Source organism: Lolium rigidum, chromosome 3 (genome assembly GCF_022539505.1).
Source record: "Lolium rigidum isolate FL_2022 chromosome 3, APGP_CSIRO_Lrig_0.1, whole genome shotgun sequence".
Lineage (NCBI taxonomy): Eukaryota > Viridiplantae > Streptophyta > Magnoliopsida > Poales > Poaceae > Lolium > Lolium rigidum.
In genome coordinates, this window is record NC_061510.1 from 339329363 (window position 1) to 339353827 (window position 24465).

The window sequence follows — 24465 nt, forward strand, 5'->3', positions numbered from 1 at the left end:
CGGCGGTGCGGATTTGCGTTGACTCGGCCGGCGAACCCGAGAATTCGCGATGCACCACGTCCCGGGCCACCATACGCGACGTTTTGGCCGCTTTCGTCGGGCTAGGTGGCCTCAAAAACGAGAAAAAAAAGTTTTGACATGCACCACGGAGGGACCCAAAATCGTCGGCCATGGTACACCAGCAACCACGGCGCGACTTCAACTTCGTCGGCCATGGCAACTTTTCTTGTAGTCTAGGGCACTACAACAGATTGGGTCGGCCCACTTACAGTAGTGTGGGACCCACTTTCATTTTGGGCCGGCCCACTTCTTTAGTAGGCCGGCCCGGTTACACGATAGTGGGATCCACATGCTTATTGGGCCGGCCCACTATCTTGTTGGGCCAGCCCATTTGGTATATGGTGGTCCCACATGGTAAATGGGCCGGCCCTTTAACGAGAAGGTGGGACCCACATGTGTTTTTGGCCCGGCCCACTATCTTGTTGGGCCGGCCCACTTGCTATATGGTGGACCCCACATACTAAATGGGCCGGCCCTTTAACGGGAAAGTGGGACCCACATGTGTTTTGGCCCGACCCACTATCTTGTTGGGCCGGCCCACTTGCTATATGGTGGACCCCACATACTAAATGGGCGGCCTTTTAACGGGAAGGTGGGACCCACCGTGCTTTTGGCCCGGCCCACTATCTTGTTGGGCCGGCCCACTTGCTATATGGTGGACCCCACACACCAAATGGGCCGGCCCTTTAACAGGAAGGTGGGACCCACCTGTGTTTTTGGCCCGGCCCACTATCTTGTTGGGCCGGCCCACTTGCTATATGGTGGACCCCACATACTAAATGGGCCGACCCTTTAACTGGAAAGTGGGACCCACCTGTGTTTTTGGCCGGCCCACTTGCTACACGGTGGACCCCACACACTAAATGGGCCGGCCCTTTAACGGGAAAGTGGGACCCACCTGTGTTTCGGCCCGGCCCACTTGCTTCTTGGGCCGGCCCGATGAGCTGTAAGGTGGACCCCACATGTTAAATGGGCCGGCCCATTTAAGTTTTGACCAGTCAACCTTAGAGGTTAGGCCCGGCCCACGTAACTAATGGACCAGCCCGGCTATATAGTTGACCGGTCAAACTATGTCAGCTGGCCCGGCCCGCTTAAGACGTGGCAGGCCTCGTGTGGGCCTACCATCTACCACGGGGTTTCAGCCGGTTAACGCCGTTAGCGCGCGGTTAACGGCGTCCGCCACGTGTCGGCTTGCATGACGTCAGCAGTCAACGGGCTCCCGGAAACACTTGCGCAACGGTCCGATTTCCGTGGCGGAAGGGCGCCCAAGCGCAACGGACCGAAAAAAACGTCGTTGGACTTTGCCTGACGCAGTTTCCACAACAGAACCCATATCGTCGGGTTAGGCCCATGGGCGACGAAAAATACCCCTTAGCGGACGATTTTGAGACGTTGTCTATCAGAACTTTTCTTGTAGTGATGGTGCCCTTAAATATTGCACTTGAAGCAAACAATCTTGGCCGGGTCTTTGACTTGTACTTGGCCCTTCTTCTTGTTGTTGTTCTTGGACTTGTTCTTGTTGTTGGATTTGAATCCAAGTCCACTCTTGTCATTGGGGGATTGTTGCATACTCAACATCGTGTCAAGTTTGCATTTCCCTTCATGACCCTTTACCAAGTCATTCTTCAAAGAAGTGACTTGGGCCTTGAGCTCTTTGATTTCCTCTACATGGTTAGTAACAACACAAGTACTAGAGGAAGTAGAATCTTCATTGTTAGAGCAACAAGGCAAGGAAGATAATTCATCACAAGATTTAGCAATATTATGAGTGGATGAATTACTAGGACTAGCACATGGCAATATAGCATTTTGAGTAGTAGTGCTAGTATCCACATGAGGCTCACAAGGTGTTGCCTTTGACATGATAGCCTCATGAGCTAACTTTAGCCTATCATGAGAGGCTAGAAGATCCTCATGGGAGCTAGAAAGCTTTGCATGATTTTCTTCCAATTTCCCATAATTGCAAGTTAGCAAATCAAGTTGAGCCCTTAGCTCAACATTCTCCTTCAATATAGATGCTTCACAAGTAGAGTTAGTAGCACAAGCATCATCACAAGACATACCAAGAATAGAGGGTAACATAGCATGCTCTTTTAAATATGAAGCTTGTAGTTGCTCATATGACTTGGTGAGGATAGAGTGTTCGCTCTCCAAGGCCTTGTGGGCCTTGTCTAGATCATCTAGATCCTTAACAAGTTTATCATGACCAACACCAACTTTGGACTTTTCATTTTTAAGCAATTTTAATTTAGCTTTAGCATGGTCTCTTTCTTTAGTGAGTTTAGCAAATATTTCATTTTGAGACACCTCAAGGGTTTCAAGTTGCTCCTCAAGAGAGGCTACGGTCTCTTGTTCTTCTTCAAGGTCATTCTTTAAGGATGCTACATCATTGGCATACTCTCGTTCAAGAGCACCCTTTTTATCAATGGTGTTCTCATGCATCCAAATAAGTTTTTGGCTCTCAATAGCGGTAGTCAAGATTTCAAAGAAGTGGGAGCAAGCAATTTTATCTTTGCAAAGAACCTTGAATACATTCTTACCCTTATCGTGTAGAGAGACAAACCAATCCTCTTCTTCATATTCATCCTCATCCTTATCACCATGAGAAATGTTAGGTTCCATGGTAGGAGCTATCATGGAGCCCTTGGCCATAAGGCATATATGAGAACCGTGAGATAGGGATGAGGAGTTACTTGAGGCTCCTTTCAAGATCTTGTCTTGACCAATAGAATCTTTGGTTTCCTCTACATTGTTAGCCACACAACAACTAGAGGAAATAGAAGCATTTTTATCATGGCCACAAGACAAATCAAGCATATCATCATGAGATTTATTCAAGCAACTTACACATGATATGCAAGGACTATCAACACAAGCATGTAAATCATTTCTAGTGCTAGATGTGTTTAAGTCCAAAGATGAAGCATTGCAATGAGATAGAGATGAAGAATCATCACTAGTAAGCTCAATATCAACATTGCAATTTTCATCACCACTCACCATATCATTACCTTATGTCTTACCACACTTTGGTGAAGTGGATGAAGATGAGAACTCATCACGGCCGGAAGTGGAAGCAAAACAATCATCCTCAATGATATTGGACACATCATATTTATCTTGAAGCTTTGTCCATAATTCATGAGCGCTCCCAAAAGGCATGATTGAAGAAGTAACTACATTGCTCACAACAATGGAAAACACATGAGAAGCAAGAGCATCGAGGCAAGAGTTTTTCTCTTCCTCAAGAGATAAATTTTGAGGATCCTTAGGAGAAGAAAAACCCATGTCAAGAAATCGCTCCATGTCCGGGGACATACGCCGCAAAATATTAAGCACATAAATTTTCCATAGATCATAATTTGTGCCATCAAATATAAACAAGTTATTGTGCGCTAATCCCCTAACCAACATCTTTACTCTCAAGGCGGTGAAGCCTAATAATGAGAGACCTTGCTACGATACCAATTGAAAGGACACGGATGTCGCCTAGAGGGGGGTGAATAGGCGATTTAAAACTTTTACGAGATGGGCTTAACAAATGCGGAATAAAACTAGCGTTTACTTTGTCAAGCCCAAAGCCTATATACTATGGTTCACCTATGTGCACCAACAACTTATTCTAAGCAATGGTTCATCTATGTGCACCAACAACTTATGCTAAGCAATACAAGCAAGTATGTGATAGCAAGATATAAATAACTTCAAGCACGATGGCTATCACAAGGTAAAGTGCATAAGTAAAGAGCTCGGGTATAGAGATAACCGAGGCACGCGGAAGACGATGATTTATCCCGAAGTTCACACTCTTGCGAGTGCTAATCTCCGGTGGAGAGGTGCGGTGGCTTAGTGCTCCCGAACGCCACAAGAGGCTCACCTTGAGGTGTGGTTGCTCGATGCACACCAACGCCACAAAGGCCTCACCCCAAGATGCGGTACTCACACCACACACCGAACACCACGAAGGCGCCTCACCTAAATCTCCGGTGACCCTCGCCACAAAGGCCTAGGTCACGGTTCCACTAAGGGATTTCCTTCGAGGCGGAAACCGGGCCTTACACAAAGCTTGGGGCACGCATCCACAACTTAATTGGAGGCTCCCAAGAAATCGCCACAAAGGCCTCAAATCCGTCTAGGGTTCCAAGAACCCAAGAGTAACAACTTTCTTGCTTTCACTTCCACGAATCACCGTTGAGAACTCAAACCGATGCACCAAATGCAATGGCAAGAACACCACAAAGATGCTCAAGTCCTTCTCTCTCAAATTCCAACAGAGCTACAAAAGCTATTGGGGGAATAAGAGAGGAAGAACAAATAGGAGGAGGAACCAAATTTCTCCAAGATCTAGATCTAGTGGATTCCCCTCACAAAGAGAGGGATTTGATTGGTGAAGGTGTAGATCTAGATCTCCTCTATCTATCTCTCAAATAGATGCAAGATTCATGGGAGGGAGAGGGAGATAGCAAGCTCAAAGAAGGTCAACAATGGAGGCAAAAACGAGCTCAAACGGTTGGGGAACTTTGGGGAAGAAGACCCCCTTAAATAGGGCAAGAGAAATCTGCCCGTTATGCACAAAACTCGTCAAAACCGGAACTTCCGGTCATTTGGGGCGGAACTTCCGCCCCCCGGAAGTACCGGCCAACTTCCGGGTGAACTCGGGCGTCCCCGGAAAGCTTACAGTATACTTTTGCGTGCAGAATCGTCATTTCCGGAAGTTCGCCGGAACTAGGGCGGAAGTTCCGGCCACTGGAACTTCCGACCAACTTCCGGCCAGAAAACTGCTTCACGGAAACTTGAATAATTTTTGCATCCGGACTCCGATTTTGATGATCTTGGGCTCGTTTCGAAGCTAGTAAAAATCTCTATAAGATCATGCAGGAAACCATCATAGTACAGTAAGGTAGGATAGAAACAAATGGATAAAGGTTTTACCTATCTATAAACAGCAAACCGGTAAAACCTCCAATATGGAAAATGCAACAACTTGAGTTAGGAAACTCAGATTTAGGTGAAACCAATTTTGTTGTAAAAAAGATGACAAGAGCTACCCCACAAAGAGTGAAAATCTTAAGAACAAGTGGGGTAGGTTTTTCTATGTATTTTAGAGTGAAACCTCTCAATACGAGAAACCGAGAAAAGCTCCAATATCGAAAACGCAACAAGTGATTCATGCGGAATCCGTTTTCGATGAACTAGAGCTTGCTATGGAAATAAACACAAGCTCTAAATCACCACATGGATAAGATCCAAATAACAACCAAGAAATATGATGCAATGATGCAAAGGTTTGAGCTCTCTCCGAACGATGCGATCGAGTTACTCACTCGAGAGCCCTCTTGATAGTACGGCAACTAAACTATAAACCGGTCTCCAACTACACCATGAGACCGGTAAGAAAGAAACCCTATCAAGAGCAAACCTTAACCTTGCGCGTTCCTCTTGAGCTTGATGAAGACGATCTTGATCACAACAAGATGGAACGCCTTTCTTCATTGTGCTTGCTTGATGAAGTCTTGTGGATTGCTCCCCCATAATCCACCATGGGAGAGCTTCTTCTTCGGCACATCTTCACATATCCATGATCACCATATGGATGGCAAGCTTCAAGCAAATGATCTATTAGAGATGGCTCATCTTGAACTTGCACTTCATTTCTTCATTCTTCATCATGTTGATGTCTTGAAGTTAACTTTGAGGGCTCACTTCATCTTCATCTTCAAGACATACTTGATACTTGATATCCTTCATCAATTTCTTCTTAATGCAACCTTGAAGCCAATATATGGTTCAAGCATTGCCTATGGAAAACTCCTACAAATATAACTCAATGCAAACATTAGTCCATAGGGATTGTCATTAATTACCAAAACCACACATGGGAGCTCCATGCACTTTCACAGGGGCCGGTTCGGTCTCGACGGCAAAGTATACCACACGTACATCAACGACGGCAGGAACACAATCCATGGTATGCATTGCAGTTTGCTCCCGTACGTACGTCTGGGTGTTGCTGTCATGGTAGTGTAAGAGTTCAGAGGCGCAAACTGAAAATTTCCCTTCCTACTCTAGGTGGTCACAGGGGATTCAGCAAAGTCATATGGACGGTGAAGGAGTACGTCGGCGGCGGCCACTCCCCATACATCACATTTTTCTACCGCAGCTTCGACGGAGAATAAGGTGCGTGATACCAGTGATCCTAGCTCTTTGTTCCAAAGTTATAATCGGCCGGGTAACATGGTGCTTACGACTGGTGATCGATTGTCAAGCAGGATTTCCTGGAGATTTGGAGGTGTACGCAACGTACCAATTGTCGAGCCCGTACACCCTGAGCGTTCGCACGAACGCGGCGGCTCTCAACAAGGCCACGCCCGTGAACTTCCTGCAGCACATGTACCTGAACCTGGGCGGGCAGGGCAGCGGCGACGTGCTGGGCCACACGCTCCAGCTCTCCGCGTCGCGGTACATCCCATTGGACGACGAGCTCCTGCCGTCCTCCGGCAGAGTGGACCCGGTCGCCGGCACCAACTACGACTTCCGGACGCCGACGCCGATCGGCGCGCGCATCCGGAATGTCAGCGGAGGCAAGGGCCTCGTTGGGTACGACACCAGCTATGTGATCGATGGGGTGGGCATGCGGAAGGTGGCGGCGGTCCGTCACAGCGCGTCCGGCCGCGGGCTGGAGCTGTGGGCCAACCAGCCGGCGATGCAACTCTACATCGGCAACGGGCTCAACAACACGATCAAGGGGAAGGGTGGTAAGGTGTACGAGCGGTACGGCGGGTTCTGTAAAAGATCAGGTAGAGAGGATCTACTCGGATGATCCGAGCCCTCGTGATACGTTTCATTATATAGAAGATAACAGGGAGATTACATTGAGGTAAGGGAGAGGAACCCGGACTCTATGTTCCGTGTTTAAACATAACACAACTCTATCTCTAACACCCTCCCTTAATCACAACTTTCTTAAGTTGAGATTAAATCTAAACTACTCAAAGTTCCTTACAGGAAGCGGCTTTGTAAAACCATCAGCAACTTGATCCTTGGAAGGAATGAAACGAATCTCCAATTGCTTCTTCAAAACTCGTTCTCTGACGAAATGAAAATCTATCTCAATGTGTTTGGCTCTGGCATGGAAGACTGGATTTGCTGACAAATATGTTGCTCCTAAGTTATCACACCACAAACATGGCGGTTGCTTCAACTTGAATCCAAGCTCTTGAAGTAATGACTGTACCCAAATGACTTCAGCTGTAGCATTTGCTACTGACTTATACTCTGCTTCAGTGCTTGACCTGGAGACAGTGGCTTGTTTCTTGGCACTCCAGGAAATAAGATTTGGTCCAAAGAACACAGCAAAACCACCAGTTGATCGACGATCATCTACACAACCAGCCCAGTCAGCATCAGAAAAAGCACTCAGTAGTGTTGAATGTGACCTGAGAAATGTCAAGCCAAAACTCATAGTATGCTTCACATATCGCAAAATTCGCTTTGCAGCCGTCCAATGAACAGTAGTAGGAGCATGCAAATACTGACACACTTTGTTGACTGCATAACAAATGTCGGGTCTTGTGAGAGTAAGATACTGCAATGCACCAACCATACTTCTGTATTTGGTACTGTCTTCAGGACCTAGCATATCTCCCTCCCTTGCAGTGATCTTCTCAGAAGACGAGAGAGGGGTAGGCGAGCCAGAACAATGAGTCATGCCAACACGGGCCAAAATATCCTGAGCATACTTGGCTTGATTAAGAACAATGCCATCATGTACTTTGTGCACTTCAAGACCCAAGAAATAATGAAGGTCACCAAGATCTTTGAGAGCAAATGCTTTACCAAGAACCTTAAGCAAGGCATCAGTGGCAGCTGGTGACGAACTGGCCACTATAATATCATCAACATATATAAGCATGAACATGGTAACCTTGTTGTGGCGATATATGAACAAGGAGGTGTCTGACTTGGAGGCAACAAACACATATTTAACCAACTGAGAGCTCAAGCGAGAGTACCATGCACGAGGAGCCTGTTTCAACCCATAAAGTGCCTTGTCCAGTTTACACACATAATTTTTGTACCTTGAATCTTCATAGCCAGGTGGCTGTCGCATATAAACTTCCTCTTCCAGAACACCATGAAGAAACGCGTTCTTGACATCTAACTGTCGCAAACTCCATCCCCTCCATCCCCTGGAGACTGAGATAGCCAAGACAAGACGTACTGTTGCTATCTTCACCACTGGACTGAATGTATATTCATAATCAATACCAGCGTACAGTACCATCGGTGTACATTTTTGGTTTGCGAATACCACGGGAAGCACGCGTAATAGGAGGCGAAGGAGGCACATGCTGGGGCACAGATTGACCGGACACAGCAGATCCGGAGCCTTCATCAGCAGATCCGGACGAACTCGGCGCAATGGATCCTGTGGGCGCAGGTGTGTTTGCAGCAGAAGGCGCTGTGTGGCCGGGAGAGGGCGCAGACGATCCGAACGCGCCAAGAGACCGGGCAGGCGCATGTGCTGCCGCAGCAGGCGGCGTCAGATCGCCAGGTGGGCGCGCAGACCGCGCGCGGTTGGTGGCCGCGCGATCCGAGGCGGATCGAGCTGATCCCGAGGAGGATCCCAGCGATCCTGAGGTGGATGTTGGCAGCGGATCCACCTCGTGTCCTGTGCTACTATCTTCTTCCTCCATTATTTCATGTGAGCCGTTTAGGCTGATTTGAACACCATTTTGAGCGAGATTTTGTCCGGCGATTTGCTCATGAGCTGGAGAAGCCTGGGGAACAACAAAGGGAGTACTCACAGCAGGGTTAGTAGCAGGAATATTATCAGCATGATGATTACTATTCTGGTCGCCCCCTGACACAAAGGTATGAAGAGACGGATCAAGCAACAGAATTTCTTTGCGAAGTAAAGCTCCAGCATTAGGATGCAGATTTTTGAAGGGAAAAACCTCTTCATCAAAGACAACATCTCGAGAAATATAGACACGGCCAGTGGATACTTCAAGACACTTAACCCCTTTGTGGCGAGCACTATAACCCAGAAAGACGCATTGAGTGGAACGAAAGGCAAGTTTGCGTTTATTGTATGGGCGAAGGTTAGGCCAACATGCACAACCAACAACACGAAGAGAACTGTATGATGGTTTGGTTCCTAAGAGACGATGAACAGGGGTATCATTATTAATGACTTTGCTAGGAAGCATGTTGATGAGATAGGTGGCAGTTAGGAAGGCCTCATCCCAAAATTTTAAGGGCATGTGAGCATGAGCAAGAAGAGCTAGACCAACTTCTACAATGTGTCGATGTTTTCTTTCGGCAGCCCCATTTTGTTGATGGGCATGGGGACAGGAAACATGATGAGATATACCCTGTGACTGGAAAAGTGAGTTTAATTTCTCATACTCACCTCCCCAATCTGACTGAACAGTAAGGATCTTAGCATCAAGTTGACGCTCAACAAGTTTTTGGAAGTTAATAAAGGCAGAATAAGCATCAGACTTTCTTTTGAGCAAATAGATCCAAGTAAACTTGCTATAATCATCAATAAAGCTTACATAGTAATCATGACGACCTACAGAAGTAGGAGCAGGACCCCATACATCAGAATAGATTAACTGAAGAGGGGCAGTAGAAACACTAGTGGATACAGGGTATGGAAGCTGATGACTTTTAGCTCGCTGACATGAATCACACACTGACTCTAGGCTAGAATCTCTTAATGAGAGAAGTTTATTTTTGCTAATGATTTGTCTAACAATGACTGAAGACGGATGACCTAGACGACTATGCCACCTTGCTTGAGAGGGCTTGGCGGCAACACATGCATGCTTGGGAGACTGTGATGAAGATACCAATGACGATATGAGTGGATAAAGCCCCCCAACACATCTCCCTCTATGAATTACTCTCCTCGTGACCTGGTCCTTGATCAAAAAGAAGAACGGATGAAACTCAATGAAAACACGATTGTCATATGTGAATTTATGTACAGAGAGAAGATTTTTAGATGCATGTGGAACATGGAGAACATCACTAAGATGAAAATTGTGTGCAGGGGTACGAACAGTAGAATGACCAACATGTGAAATAATCATACCATGACCTCTTGCTGTGTTGACCCCGTCGTTGCCGCGGTACTTGTCACGGACAGTCATATTGTTCAGCTCCCCGGTGATGTGATGAGTAGCACCGCTGTCCTGGTACCAATTGGTGTCAACACCATATGAGGCAACATGGGCCTCCTTGTCATTAGAGTCGTCGTCATCCTCCTGGAAGCGCCACCAACAATCTCTAGCCGGGTGGCCCTCCTTGCCGCAGATCTGGCAGGTTACGTCGACCCAGGGCGTCGTGCGACGCCGGCCACGTCCACGGCCACGACCCCCACCAGCAGGGGCGCGCCCTCCTCCACGTCCTTAGCGAGGCGGGCGGTCGTCACGTTGATCCTCACGGCGGGTGTCACGCCGATCAGTGTAGTCGCCGCGATCACCGCGGTGACCGCGGTCACCGCGTGCACGGTCATACGAGCGTCCACGGCCTTGGCGCTGGGCGCTGTTTGCAGATGTTTCGAAGTCCATCGCGGGGCTGCCTCCCAGGATCTCCTAGCGATGATCGTACGCATGAAGCTGGGCGTAGAGAGAGGCCAGGGTGGGAGGCGTCGGCACAACACCGAGAGCAGCGACGAGGGCGTTGTAGGGCGAGCCAAGGCCTTCAAGGATGAAGGAGACATGCTCCCGCACCGGAATCATCTCGCCGGCCGCAGCAAGTTCGTCAACGATACTTTGCATCTTCGTGAGATAGGCAGAGGTGGACATCTGCAGCTTCTTCGTATTTGCCAGTTGAATTCTCAGGTTCGTGACCTTGGTCTGGCATTGCGAGGCGAACATCTCCTCAACTGCTTGCCAGACGCCGGCAGCAGTCTCGATGCGTTGGACATGAGGAAGGACCTCGGGTCCGATCGACTGAAGGAGATAGCCCAAAACGATCTGATCGCGGGAGATCCACGAGTCGTAGGCTGGGTTCGGCGTAGTAGTCGGGGTTTGATCTTTTTCTTTGTCAGCAGGTTGCACCTCAATCTTCTCCGGCGGGGCCGCGTCGGTGCCATCAAGAAGTCCAAACAAGCGCGCGCCACGGATCGGAGGGAGAACCTAGGCATGCCACCCTGTGTAGTTTGCCCGATTCAATTTGTCGGACGGAGGCTGGCCAAGGTTGATCGGCGCCGCGGAAGAGGACGCCATGGCCAGATTGGAAGGTGGCGGCGGTGGGGAAGGAGATTTTGGCGATCAGTTTCGTCGGCGGAAGAGCCGGCCTGATACCATGTAAAAGATCAGGTAGATAGGATCTACTTGGATGATCCGAGCCCTCGTGATACGTTTCATTATATAGACGATAACAGGGAGATTACATTGAGGTAAGGGAGAGGAACCCGGACTCTATGTTCCGTGTTTAAACATAACAAAACTCTATCTCTAACAGGTTCTGCTTGGAGACGCAAGGGTACCCCGACGCCGTGAACCACCCCGAGTTCCCGTCGCAGACGCTCAGGCCTGGTCACGTGTATAAGCACGACATGGACTACAAGTTCTCGTTCTAACTTTATTCTTACGGGAACTATTTTTATTTTGAACTATATGGGCCTAATTGCGTTTCGAAAATGAAAATGACTATATGTTGATCGATCAAGATGGACGGTTGTTTATCTCAAATTGATGATTACAAATGTGACCGATATCCACAAACCACCGAGCCACATGACAATCGTACATGCTAACGTGAGAAAACATTGTTCTTGCCATGCATGGGATATATAATGGATTGACAGCAAGCAAATATCAAGGGGTCTCCTTTAATTCATAGGATTAAAAAATGTAGGAATAGGAATCATGTTGGAAATTCTCTTTGATTGTGTTGAAGGAATTTTTCATGAGGTTTAAGCTCATGCTATTTTTTCTATAAAATTTACACTACACGAGTTTCATGAGATTATTTCCTATGGATATGATCCTATATATGAATCAAAGAGTCTCTCAAGAAAAATTGCTCTTTAATTAGTTTCATATCTATTCCAACTCCAAATCGTATGAATCAGAGGAGCCTTAAAGGCAGTAAACAGACCGTTCATATCAAGACAAGGGCTTGGAACAGAGACAAATAGATATGAAACTATTCATCGGTATTTCATCTAGAAAAATGTTTGTATTTCTATTTTCAAACTATTCCTATGCTAAGTTGGAACTAAATATTACATTTTCTATTCTTCAAAATCGACGCAAACTTATCTAAAGAAATTTGATGCAAATAAGTGATCCAATTGAGCGACTGAACTCCTTAACATAAACATGAAGAACAAATGGTGAGATCTGTATAACCATGGCCGCGGGTCATTTTGATACAATATAGAACCAATTTTCTTTTATGTTGTAAATTATATTCAGTAAAGGATCTGTCTTAGTACGTCACCACGAGTATGTGGCCTAGAGTGACTGTATGACCGAGTTAGCCACACCAGTGTTAGATCAATGTAAAGAGAAAATTTCACAAACGAATTGATGGCTTTGATTCGAATGTTTATGCACCCTCCAAAAAAAAATTGTTGTGGTGGAACCGCTAGAGATCCGACGCTCTTGTTTCTACTATAATATTTCACTAATTTTCGCTGCCAAACATAGTCTTAAAAATAGTTCTAGCATAGTGGTCATAACAATCCGCACTAGTTAGTAAGTAGTCAATTTTCATTTGGGAGAAATAACATGTTAATTGCTACAAAACAAACTAGGTTTCAAATCTTCAACACCGCATCCACAACAGATTTACAGGCTCCGTTCAAATCTATCCATACAAACATACTCCTTCATGTCATTTCATCACATACAGTGGCGGAGCCAGCATGTAATGTTAGAGTGCAAATGAACCCAATGAATTTGTACTAATCAAAGCCAAACTACTAATTAGCACCTTATATCACTTAGTTCTACACTACAGATTTATATAGATAAATCCAATGCTTAAGTTCCCTAGCTTCGCCCCCTGATCACATATACAAATTAGTCAACTCTCAAAAGGAAAAAAAAATACATCATCATCCTTAGTTGCACTTAACAAAATTAACCACATAAAGTTTCTTCGATATTATGATTTAATGCAGATTATACTTGCGCCGAAATAAAAACAATATTTTTTATCAAACAATGTGTGTTTTTCCATTTTGATACACTGCCTCTTAAAATAATCATACATTAAATCGAGTGGCCTCTAGGTCTAATAAAGACAGACTATATGCCTCCACGTATTATTGTGTGGCAGTTAGATGAATCCTAGTGCATATGCATGTATTATAATCAATTTAGTTTTCTTCAATATAGATACCTCTCTTTGTAACTTCTAGCTAATATATATCTCGAAGGAAGTTCTTTTAGAATGGATTTTTTAAATCATAGTTATAAATAAATCGGAATTTTCGGAGTAGATACTTGTCTATTGCAGGCTTATGTAACTAGAAAGTTCCTTTTGAAAACTATTTAACCTAAAGTACGTGTTATAGTCAATCAATACACACACACACACACCGGGCGATGTGTTAGCACTATGCACTCATGTACGATCCGCTGTGGGCACCAAGGTATTTCTTGTAGGGTGTTCTAGTTCCCAAGCCAATAACTACGGAACTCCCTCCCCGCTCGATCTCCCTCTCCCTCCCGGGTCGCTCCCCCTCGGGCGGCTCCAGAGGAGATCCATCTACCACGATCCCGTCCCTCTCCACGCCTGCCCTGGCCAGGCCGCTGCCGGCGCTGGCGGCGATGGCGGCGCCCGACCTGCCAAACGGTGGAGGGCAGAGGAGGCGGCAAGTCCGGCGGCGCATCTGAGCGGGGAGGTGCGGCAGCGGGTGAGCTTGGTGCGGCGGAGGAGGCAGCAAGGCAACGGGATGCGGGACGCCGGCGGTTGGGCGGCGGCGGCGCGGGCCTGATCTGGGCCCGATATGAGCCTAGAGGGCCTGGCCGTTCTGCTTCTGACCATGCAGCGTCGTCGGGTTCCTGGCCGGGGATCGCAACCTGCTGCCGAGTCTTCTTCTTTGCAGTCGTCATGGGCTTGGCGGCGACGGCTTAGCGAGGCATACCTCCTTCGTCGTCGTCGGACGGCGGATGGCGGTGTGGGGGCATGTTCGTCCGCGTCGAAGAATAAAGGTGGTGGTTCTAGATTCTTCCTCGGACCAAGTTTGAAGATCTGTCGGATGCTTGTTCCAACCAGTCTGGGTGGATTGTCGTGTTCCCAAAGGTCCTCCGGCGAAATTCATTGTGCGAATAATGCATGAAGATTGTTGGATTGGGTGATTTCAGTCGTGCGCACCCATGTTTTTTATCTGACCTTTTGGTTTCCGAGGGGGTGCTTCGAAGCTCTGTTGGCTGTTAATATCATGGAGCTCGTTTTCTTTCCATGGTGCTACCGGAAAAGGTCATCAAGCCGAGATCGGTGGAATAGTTATGATGGTCGGATCTTGGTGCTGACGTGGAATTGGCTTGGCGATTCATGACTTGTAACAACGACTGGTATGTGGGGCGCGACTGCACAGGAGAAGTTGAGAGTCTTATCTTTCAGTGTGAAAATCTAAGGTCTGGCCTTAATTGGTTGTGTCTGGCAATGTTCTTGTTGAAGGCATTGTTTTGAGAGAGGACTTTCTTCAGAGTGAAAACCTAAGATCTATGATCGGGCGACAATAGCGTTTGTACACTGTTTCCTTCTTGGAGCCGTCGCTAATGGAGAAGTTGTGCTTCTGGTGTTGTCTTGGTGGTGTCAATGTTGTTGTTTCAAGTTAACGATCTCTGTAGCGGGACCTTTCTTTTCCGTAATTTTTTTCTCTTTTTTTCGTTGTGTTCATCATTTATGTCATTAGGGCATGATGTTGTTGCAGAGGCTGGGTGTAATTGGTATCTCCACGATATTAATATATGTTCTTTATCGAAAACTAGTGGCACTACAACAGCATATAGGCAGGCCTTGTTGGTTTTATACACCGAGGTACACGCTTAATCCTCGTGAGAATTCTTTATTTGTACTTTATAAACACTACTAGAACCTAATGTATGTATTTAAATCCAAGATCCATCTATGAAAATGCAAAAAAAAAGTTGATCTAGATTCAACATAGAGTAGACTATAGAAGGCTTGGTGAAGATTCTAAACGCGGTGATCCATGAACCTACACGTATCCCTCCTAGGCGGGAGGACATATATCCTTCTTCCTCCAAGAATTGAGAGGTCGACTCCTCCGTTGGTATCTATTGCATACGGCAATCCAATCCGACAGCGCTCTGATCATTCGAATCTTAATTCCATGAAGGACAAAACCTCTTTTCTTATGGTTAGCTTTTTCTCCGCTCCGAAGATGGAAAGCTCCACAACCACTTTACGGGCTCCACGAAGGAGAATCCCGAACATCTTTACAATATTTCACGAAGAGGTCACCGGAGTACCAACCGACAAGCCAACTAGAAGACCACCCTCCAGGAGTAACAAACTAACGGTCTCTCACTCGAACTAATCATAATGGAGAGCTCAACATTATGCAATGGATGCAAAGTAAGAACAACAAAGGTGTTCAAATCATTCACGGTCAAATCTCACCAAAGCAACAAGTGTTATGGAGGAATAAGAGAGAATAAACAAAGGAGAAAATCAACGAATGGCTCCAGGATCTAGATCTCAAGAGTTCTCCTCACTTAGAAGATGAATTGATTGGTGAAGATTGTTGATCTAGATCCCCTCTGCCATATCCCTCAAGAAGATGCAAGAACATAGGAGGGAAGAAAGAGGAAGCAAACTTTTCAAGGTTTAATAATGGAGTATGAGAGAGATGGGGTGGGGGGTGGGGGGGAATTGTAGACCTTACCTCCCCAAGGAGGAAGAAGGGGTATTTATAGTCCAAGGGAAAAAAACTAGTTGTTTGGGAGAAATTTTATCTGACCCAAACGGCGGTAGGCGTTCCTTACCCTCCCGTCAGATGGTGGGGTGTTCAAATCGGCAAACCAGAACACTCGCCAGATTGGCTAACAACACACAAGGCTGGACCGACTCAGAGCGGCTCGCCGGTTTGAATCTGGCGATTCGAAACTAGTTTGGCACCCGCCAGAATCATTCTCTATATAGCCATTCGGCATATACCCGAAAATTCTAACGACTGCTGACTGATTCTTACGATGAGCCCAGCATCGCTGATTTCCACGTGGTTCCGCAAATAATCCCTCAAAGTGCAGTTTTCTCCAAAGAACTAAATTTTTACAAAGTTTCCGAACTCTGATTAAGTTGAAACCAATCTTGTTGGAAAGGTAATGATAAGTAGAACCCAAACAATAAATATATAGATCAAATAGAATAACATTACTAGTGTAGTTGAACAAAAATTAGCACCTGGGAAACAGAAACTATATATTACGGACAAACACAAATTTGAATTAATTGAAATAAGGCATATTGGCGTAAAAATCAAACAACCACTTAGCTCCACATACGAAAGGAAACACGACTACAAAAAAGTAAAAGTTTTTGACCAAAAATAGAACATAACTTTTAAAACCATAACATAAAATTCAAATGCCTGATTTTGAAATAGAACAATAAGAAAATATATTAACAAAATAAAGAACCATAAAAATTAATAAAAGCAGCAGAAAGAGAAAAAAAGGTTAAATGAAAAACATAAAAGCAAAACTTACAAAAAGGAACTTCATGGACATTTTTCTCTTAAGAGAAACTTTAAGTATGTGTACGGAAAGTTTGTTTGCTGTCTCATCGCTCATTATTAGAAGGAATAAAATTGAAGGAAACAAGAAGCATTTTCCACAAACCGTTGCAGAACGAAGAAACCGAGGTAGCAGTAAGAACCATAGCTGGGCTGAGTCCATGAAGAAACCGTTCAGCGAAACCAAGGCTTCACAGCGTGCGCTAGCAAGTTTTTTCCCCCGCCATGGAGATAAGCCTGAAAAGATAAAGCTAAGTCTCGCTTTACAAAGTTGAGGTTCTCTGGTTTCATTCCTTACTAAAATCTAGAAACCAGAGGAAAATCGATCAACGTTACCAAAAAGATATAAACTAAGCCTATAAGCGGCAGCACAGAAATTGAATTAAAAAAAAAACGAGACCCATGGGCGAGCACCCAAGGTATATTCTCATAGGGGAGCTATGAGCAGCAAACCGTGGTCGCTAGGTAGCGGAAAGCACTCCTTCCTCAGCTAGGGTCAGGCTCTCTGGTTTCATTCCTTACTAAAATCTAGAAACCAGAGGGAAAATCGATCAACGTTACCAAAAAGATATAAACTAAGACTAGAAGCGGCACCACAGAAATTGAATTCAACCTAGCACCACTTCAATTTGGGCCGTGGGACAGCAAATTCTATCCAGAACGGCGAGTTTCTCCTCGTTGCTCCACTTGCTTTGCAGAGTCACCATCTCCAAGCCACAATGCTCCTTCTCCTTGACATGTCCACGCTTGAACAGAGCAACATGGCTCAGCGCCGTGGATACTTCCACGGCGTACCTTAGAGCATGTCTAACAGGCCCCGTATTTCGCTGCCCCGTATAAGTCTCTTATTTCGCCCCGTATCGAAAAACTGCTCCATTTCGAGCCATTCCGTCTAGCAGACCCCGTATTTTCAAAAATAAAAACCCCGGGAAGTTCATCTTCATTGTCATACTAGGGATCATACATACATATTGATCATACTACGGATCATACTACATCTAACCTACGTCTACTCGTCAAGGATGACGTAGGGGATGAAGGCGATCCTCGCCGCCTCCTCCTGCGCCTCCCGCGCCTCCTGATACGTCTCCAACGTATCTATAATTTCCGATGTTCCATGCTTGTTTTATGACAATACCAACATGTTTTGTTCACACTTTATATCATTTTCATGCATTTTTCGGAACTAACCTATTAACAAGATGCCACAGTGCCAGTTCCTGTTTTCTGCTGTTTTTGGTTCCAGAAAGGCTGTTCGGGCAATATTCTCGGAATTGGACGAAATCAACGCCAAACCTCCTATTTTTCCCGGAAGCGTCCGGAACACCGAAGAAGAGTCGGAGAGGGGCCAGGGGCCACCACACCACATGGCGGCGCGGGCCAGGCCTAGGCCGCGCCGGCCTAGGGTGTGGCGCCCCCGGTGCCCCCTGCGCCGCCTCTTCGCCTATAAAAGCCCTTTCGACCTAAAAACGCAGTACCAATTGACGAAACTCCAGAAAGACTCCAGGGGCGCCGCCACCGTCGCGAAACTCCAATTCGGGGGACAGAACTCTGTTCCGGCACCCTGCCGGGACGGGGAAGTGCCCCCGGAAGGCTTCTCCATCGACACCGCTGCCATCTCCACCGCCATCTTCATCACCGCTGCTGCTCCCATGAGGAGGGAGTAGTTCTCCATCGAGGCTCGGGGCTGTACCGGTAGCTATGTGGTTAATCTCTCTCCATGTACTTCAATACAATGATCTCATGAGCTGCTTTACATGATTGAGATTCATATGAGTTTTGTATCACAATTTATCTATGTGCTACTCTAGCAAAGTTATTAAAGTAGTTCTATTCCTCCTGCACGTGTGTAAAGGTGACAGTGTGTGCACCGTGTTAGTACTTGGTTTATGCTATGATCATGATCTCTTGTAGATTGCGAAGTTAACTATTGCTATGATAATATTGATGTGATCTATTCCTCCTACATATGCATGAAGGTGACGAGTGTGCATGCTATGCTAGTACTTGGTTTAGTCTCGTTGATCTATCTTACACTAAAGGTTACTAAAACATGAGCATTATTGTGGAGCTTGTTAACTCCGGCATTGAGGGTTCGTGTAATCCTACGCAATGTGTTCATCATCCAACAAAAGTGTAGAGTATGCATTTATCTATTCTGTTATGTGATCAATGTTGAGAGTGTCCACTAGTGAAAGTCTATTCCCTAGGCCTTGTTCCTAAATACTGTTATCGCTGCTTGTTTACTGTTTTACTGTGTTACTACTGCTGCATTACTACTGCTTGTTTACTCGTTCGGGCAAAGCACTTTTCCGGTGTCGTTGCCGTTGCTACTGCTTATTCATACCACCTGTATTTCACTATCTCTTCGCCGAACTAGTGCACCTATTAGGTGTGTTGGGGACACAAGAGACTTCTTGCTTTGTGGTTGCAGGGTTGCATGAGAGGGATATCTTTGACCTCTTCCTCCCTGAGTTCGATAAACCTTGGGTATCCACTTAAGGGAAACTTGCTGCTGTTCTACAAACCTCTGCTCTTGGAGGCCCAACACTGTCTACAAGAATAGAAGCTCCCGTAGACATCAGCCACTTTTCTGGCGCCGTTGCCGGGGAGGAAAGGTAAAAAGGCACTCATACTACGGTCCTAGGTAAAGTATTTTTCCGGCGCCGTTGTGTGTGTGCTCAAAGCTATTTCCTTTAAATCCTGCAATTGCATCTTGTTGTTTCTTGTTTACACTAGTTTGGCATAATGTATAAGAGTGAGCTTCTTATTCTATTTCCTGATTTAAAACATGGATTGTTTGATGCGAAAATTAAAAAACCTATGAAATCTTATTTGCATGCTGGTAGTAATATTAGTATGAACGCTTTGAACACCATTGTTGATAATGATATAGAAAGTTCTAAGCTTGGGGAAGCTGGTTTTCATGATATTTTTAGTCCCCCAAGCATTGAGGAGAAAATTTTCTTTGATGATACTTTGCCTCCTATTTGTGATGATTATAATAGTGGTCTTTTGATGCCACCTACTATGGAGAGTAAATTTTGTTGTGATTATACTATGCCTCCTACACTTGATGAGAATAATAATGATAGCTACTTTGTTGAATTTGCTCCCACTACAACTAATAAAATTGATTATGCTTATGTGGAGAGTAATAATTTTATGCATGAGACTCATGATAAGAATGCTTTATGTGATAGTTATATTGTTGAGTTTGCTCATGTTGCTACTGAAAGTTATTATGAGAGAGGAAAATATGGTTGTAGAAATTTTCATGCTACTAAAATGCCTCTCTATGTGCTGAAATTTTTGAAGCTACACTTGTTTTATCTTCCTATGCTTGTTACTTTGCTCTTCATGAACTTGTTTATTTACAAGATTCCTATGCATAGGAAGCATGTTAGACTTAAATGTGTTTTGAATTTGCCTCTTGATGCTCTCTTTTGCTTTCAAATACTATTTCTTGCGAGTGCATCATTAAAACTGCTGAGCCCATCTTAATGGCTAAAAAGAAAGAACTTCTTGGGAGATAACCCATGTGTTATTTTGCTACAGTACTTTGTTTTATATTTGTGTCTTGGAAGTTTTTTACTACTGTAGCAACCTCTCCTTATCTTAGTTTTGTGTTTTGTTGTGCCAAGTAAAGTCTTTGATAGTAAAGTAAGTACTAGATTTGGATTACTGCGCAGAAACAGATTTCTTTGCTGTCACGAATCTGGGTCTAATTCTCTGTAGGTAACTCAGAAAATTATGCAAATTTACGTGAGTGATCCTCAGATATGTACGCAACTTTCATTCACTTTGAGCATTTTCGTTTGAGCAATTCTGGTGGCCTAATAAAATCCATCTTTACGGACTGTTCTGTTTTGACAGATTCTGCCTTTTATTTCGCATTGCCTCTTTTGCTATGTTGGATGAATTTCTTTGATCCATTAATGTCCAGTAGCTTTATGCAATGTCCAGAAGTGTTAAGAATGATTGTGTCACCTCTGAACATGTTAATTTTTATTGTCCACTAACCCTCTAATGAGTTGTTTCGAGTTTGGTGTGGAGGAAGTTTTCAAGGGTCAAGAGAGGAGGATGATATACTACGATCAAGAAGAGTGAAAAGTCTAAGCTTGGGGATGCCCCGGTGGTTCATCCCTGCATATATCAAGAAGACTCAAGCGTCTAAGCTTGGGGATGCCCAAGGCATCCCCTTCTTCATCGATAAATTATCAGGTTCCTTCTCTTGAAACTATATTTTTATTCGGTCACATCTTATGTGCTTTACTTGGAGCGTCTGTGTGCTTTTGTTTTTGTTTTTGTTTGAATAAATTGGATTACATCATGCTTGTGTGGGAGAGAGACATTCTCCGCTGGTTCGTATGAACACATGTGTTCTTAGCTTTTAATGTTCATGGCGAAGGTTGAAACTGCTTCGTTAATTGTTATATGGTTGGAATTGGAAAATGCTACATGTAGTAATTGCTAAAATATCTTGGGTAATGTGATACTTGGCAATTGTTGTGCTCATGATTAAGCTCTTGCATCATATGCTTTGCACCCATTAATGAAGAAATACATAGAGCATGCTAAAATTTGGTTTGCATATTTGGTTTCTCTAAGGTCTAGATAATTTCTAGTATTGAGTTTGAACAACAAGGAAGACGGTGTAGAGTCTTATAATGTTTTCAATATGTCTTTTATGTGAGTTTTGCTGCACCGGTTCATCCTTGTGTTTGTTTCAAATAAGCCTTGCTAGCCTAAACCTTGTATCGAGAGGGAATACTTCTCATGCATCCAAAATACTTGAGCCAACCACTATGCCATTTGTGTCCACCATACCTACCTACTAAATGGTATTTTCCGCCATTCCAAAGTAAATTGCTTGAGTGCTACCTTTAAAATTCCACCATTCACCTTTGCAATATATAGCTCATGGGACAAATAGCTTAAAAACTATTGTGGTATTGAATATGTAATTATGCACTTTATCTCTTATTAAGTTGCTTGTTGTGCGATAACCATGTTCACTGGGGACGCCATCAACTATTCATTGTTGAATTTGATGTGAGTTGCTATGCATGTTCGTCTTGTCTGAAGTAAGAGCGATCTACCACCTTATGGTTAAGCATGCATATTGTTAGAGAAGAACATTGGGCCGCTAACTAAAGCCATGATCCATGGTGGAAGTTTCAGTTTTGGACATATATCCTCAATCTCAAATGAGAAAATTATTAATTGTTGTTACATGCTTATGCATAAAAGAGGAGTCCATTATCTCGTTGTCTATGTTGTCCCGGTATGGATGTCTAAGTTGAAGAATAATCAATAGCGAGAAATCCAATGCGAGCTTTCTCCTTAGACCTTTGTACGAAGCGGCATAGAGGTACCCCATTGTGACACTTGGTTAAAACATGTGCATTGTGATGATCCGGTAGTCCAAGCTAATTAGGACAAGGTGCGGGCACTATTAGTATACTATGCATGAGGCTTGCAACTTGTAAGATATAATTTACATGATACATATGCTTTATTACTACCGTTGACAAAATTGTTTCATGTTTTCAAAATAAAAGCTCTAGCACAAATATAGCAATCGATGCTTTCCTCTTTGAAGGACCATTCTTTTACTTTTATTGTTGAGCCAGTTCACCTATCTTTCTCCACCTCAAGAAGCAAACATTTGTGTGAACTGTGCATTGATTCTTATATACTTGCTTATTGCATTTGTTATATTGCTTTGCATTGACAACTATCCATGAGATATACATGTTACAAGTTGAAAGCAACCGCTGAAACTTAATCTTCCATTGTGTTGCTTCAATGTCTCTACTATGAATTTATTGCTTTATGAGTAACTCTTATGCAAGACTTATTGATGCTTGTCTCGAAAGTACTATTCATGAAAAGTCTTTGCTATATGATTCACTTGTTTACTCATTGCATTTACATTGTTTCGAATCGCTGCATTCATCTCATATGCTTTACAATGGTATGATTAAGATTATGTTGGTAGCATGTCACCTCGTAAATTATCTTTTATCGTTTACCTACTCGAGGACGAGTAGGAACTAAGCTTGGGGATGCTGATACGTCTCCAACGTATCTATAATTTCCGATGTTCCATGCTTGTTTTATGACAATACCAACATGTTTTGTTCACACTTTATATCATTTTCATGCATTTTTCGGAACTAACCTATTAACAAGATGCCACGAGTGCGGTTCCTGTTTTCTCGTTGTTTTTGGTTCCGGAAAGGCTGTTCGGGCAATATTCTCGGAATTGGACGAAATCAACGCCAAACCTCCTATTTTTCCCGGAAGCGTCCGGAACACCGAAGAAGAGTCGGAGAGGGGCCAGGGGGCCACCACACCACATGGCGGCGCGGGCCAGGCCTAGGCCGCGCCGGCCTAGGGTGTGGCGCCCCCGAGTGCCCCCTCGCGCCGCCTCTTCGCCTATAAAAGCCCTTTCGACCTAAAAACGCAGTACCAATTGACGAAACTCCAGAAAGACTCCAGGGGCGCCGCCACCGTCGCGAAACTCCAATTCGGGGGACAGAACTCTGTTCCGGCACCCTGCCGGGACGGGGAAGTGCCCCTGGAAGGCTTCTCCATCGACACCGCTGCCATCTCCACCGCCATCTTCATCACCGCTGCTGCTCCCATGAGGAGGGAGTAGTTCTCCATCGAGGCTCGGGGCTGTACCGGTAGCTATGTGGTTAATCTCTCTCCATGTACTTCAATACAATGATCTCATGAGCTGCTTTACATGATTGAGATTCATATGAGTTTTGTATCACAATTTATCTATGTGCTACTCTAGCAAAGTTATTAAAGTAGTTCTATTCCTCCCGCACGTGTGTAAAGGTGACGAGTGTGTGCACCGTGTTAGTACTTGGTTTATGCTATGATCATGATCTCTTGTAGATTGCGAAGTTAACTATTGCTATGATAATATTGATGTGATCTATTCCTCCTACATATGCATGAAGGTGACGAGTGTGCATGCTATGCTAGTACTTGGTTTAGTCTCGTTGATCTATCTTACACTAAAGGTTACTAAAACATGAGCATTATTGTGGAGCTTGTTAACTCCGGCATTGAGGGTTCGTGTAATCCTACGCAATGTGTTCATCATCCAACAAAAGTGTAGAGTATGCATTTATCTATTCTCGTTATGTGATCAATGTTGAGAGTGTCCACTAGTGAAAGTCTATTCCCTAGGCCTTGTTCCTAAATATCGCTATCGCCGCTTGTTTACTCGTTTTACTATGTTACTACTGCTCGCATTACTACTCGCTTGTTTACCGTTCCGGGCAAAGCGTTTTTCCGGTGTCGTTGCCGTTGCTATCGCTTATTCATACCACCTGTATTTCACTATCTCTTCGCCGAACTAGTGCACCTATTAGGTGTGTTGGGGACACAAGAGACTTCTTGCTTTGTGGTTGCAGGGTTGCATGAGAGGGATATCTTTGACCTCTTCCTCCCTGAGTTCGATAAACCTTGGGTATCCACTTAAGGGAAACTTGCTGCTGTTCTACAAACCTCTGCTCTTGGAGGCCCAACACTGTCTACAAGAATAGAAGCTCCCGTAGACATCACCTCCCGCGCCTCGAACTCCTGGACGGCGGCGATGGCCGCCGCCTGCTCGTCTGCCTCCGTCCGAGCTTTCTCGGCGG

The 24465-nt window shown here is 44.8% G+C and overlaps 2 pseudogenes; one reads left to right on the forward strand and one right to left on the reverse strand.

The window, feature by feature from the left end:
• The first annotated feature begins 5946 nt into the window (after positions 1–5946).
• LOC124697125 lies at positions 5947–11659 on the forward strand (annotated as a pseudogene).
• Positions 11660–17406: 5747 nt separating this feature from the next.
• LOC124697126 overlaps positions 17407–24465 on the reverse strand; it is a 30518-nt pseudogene continuing 23459 nt past the window's right edge.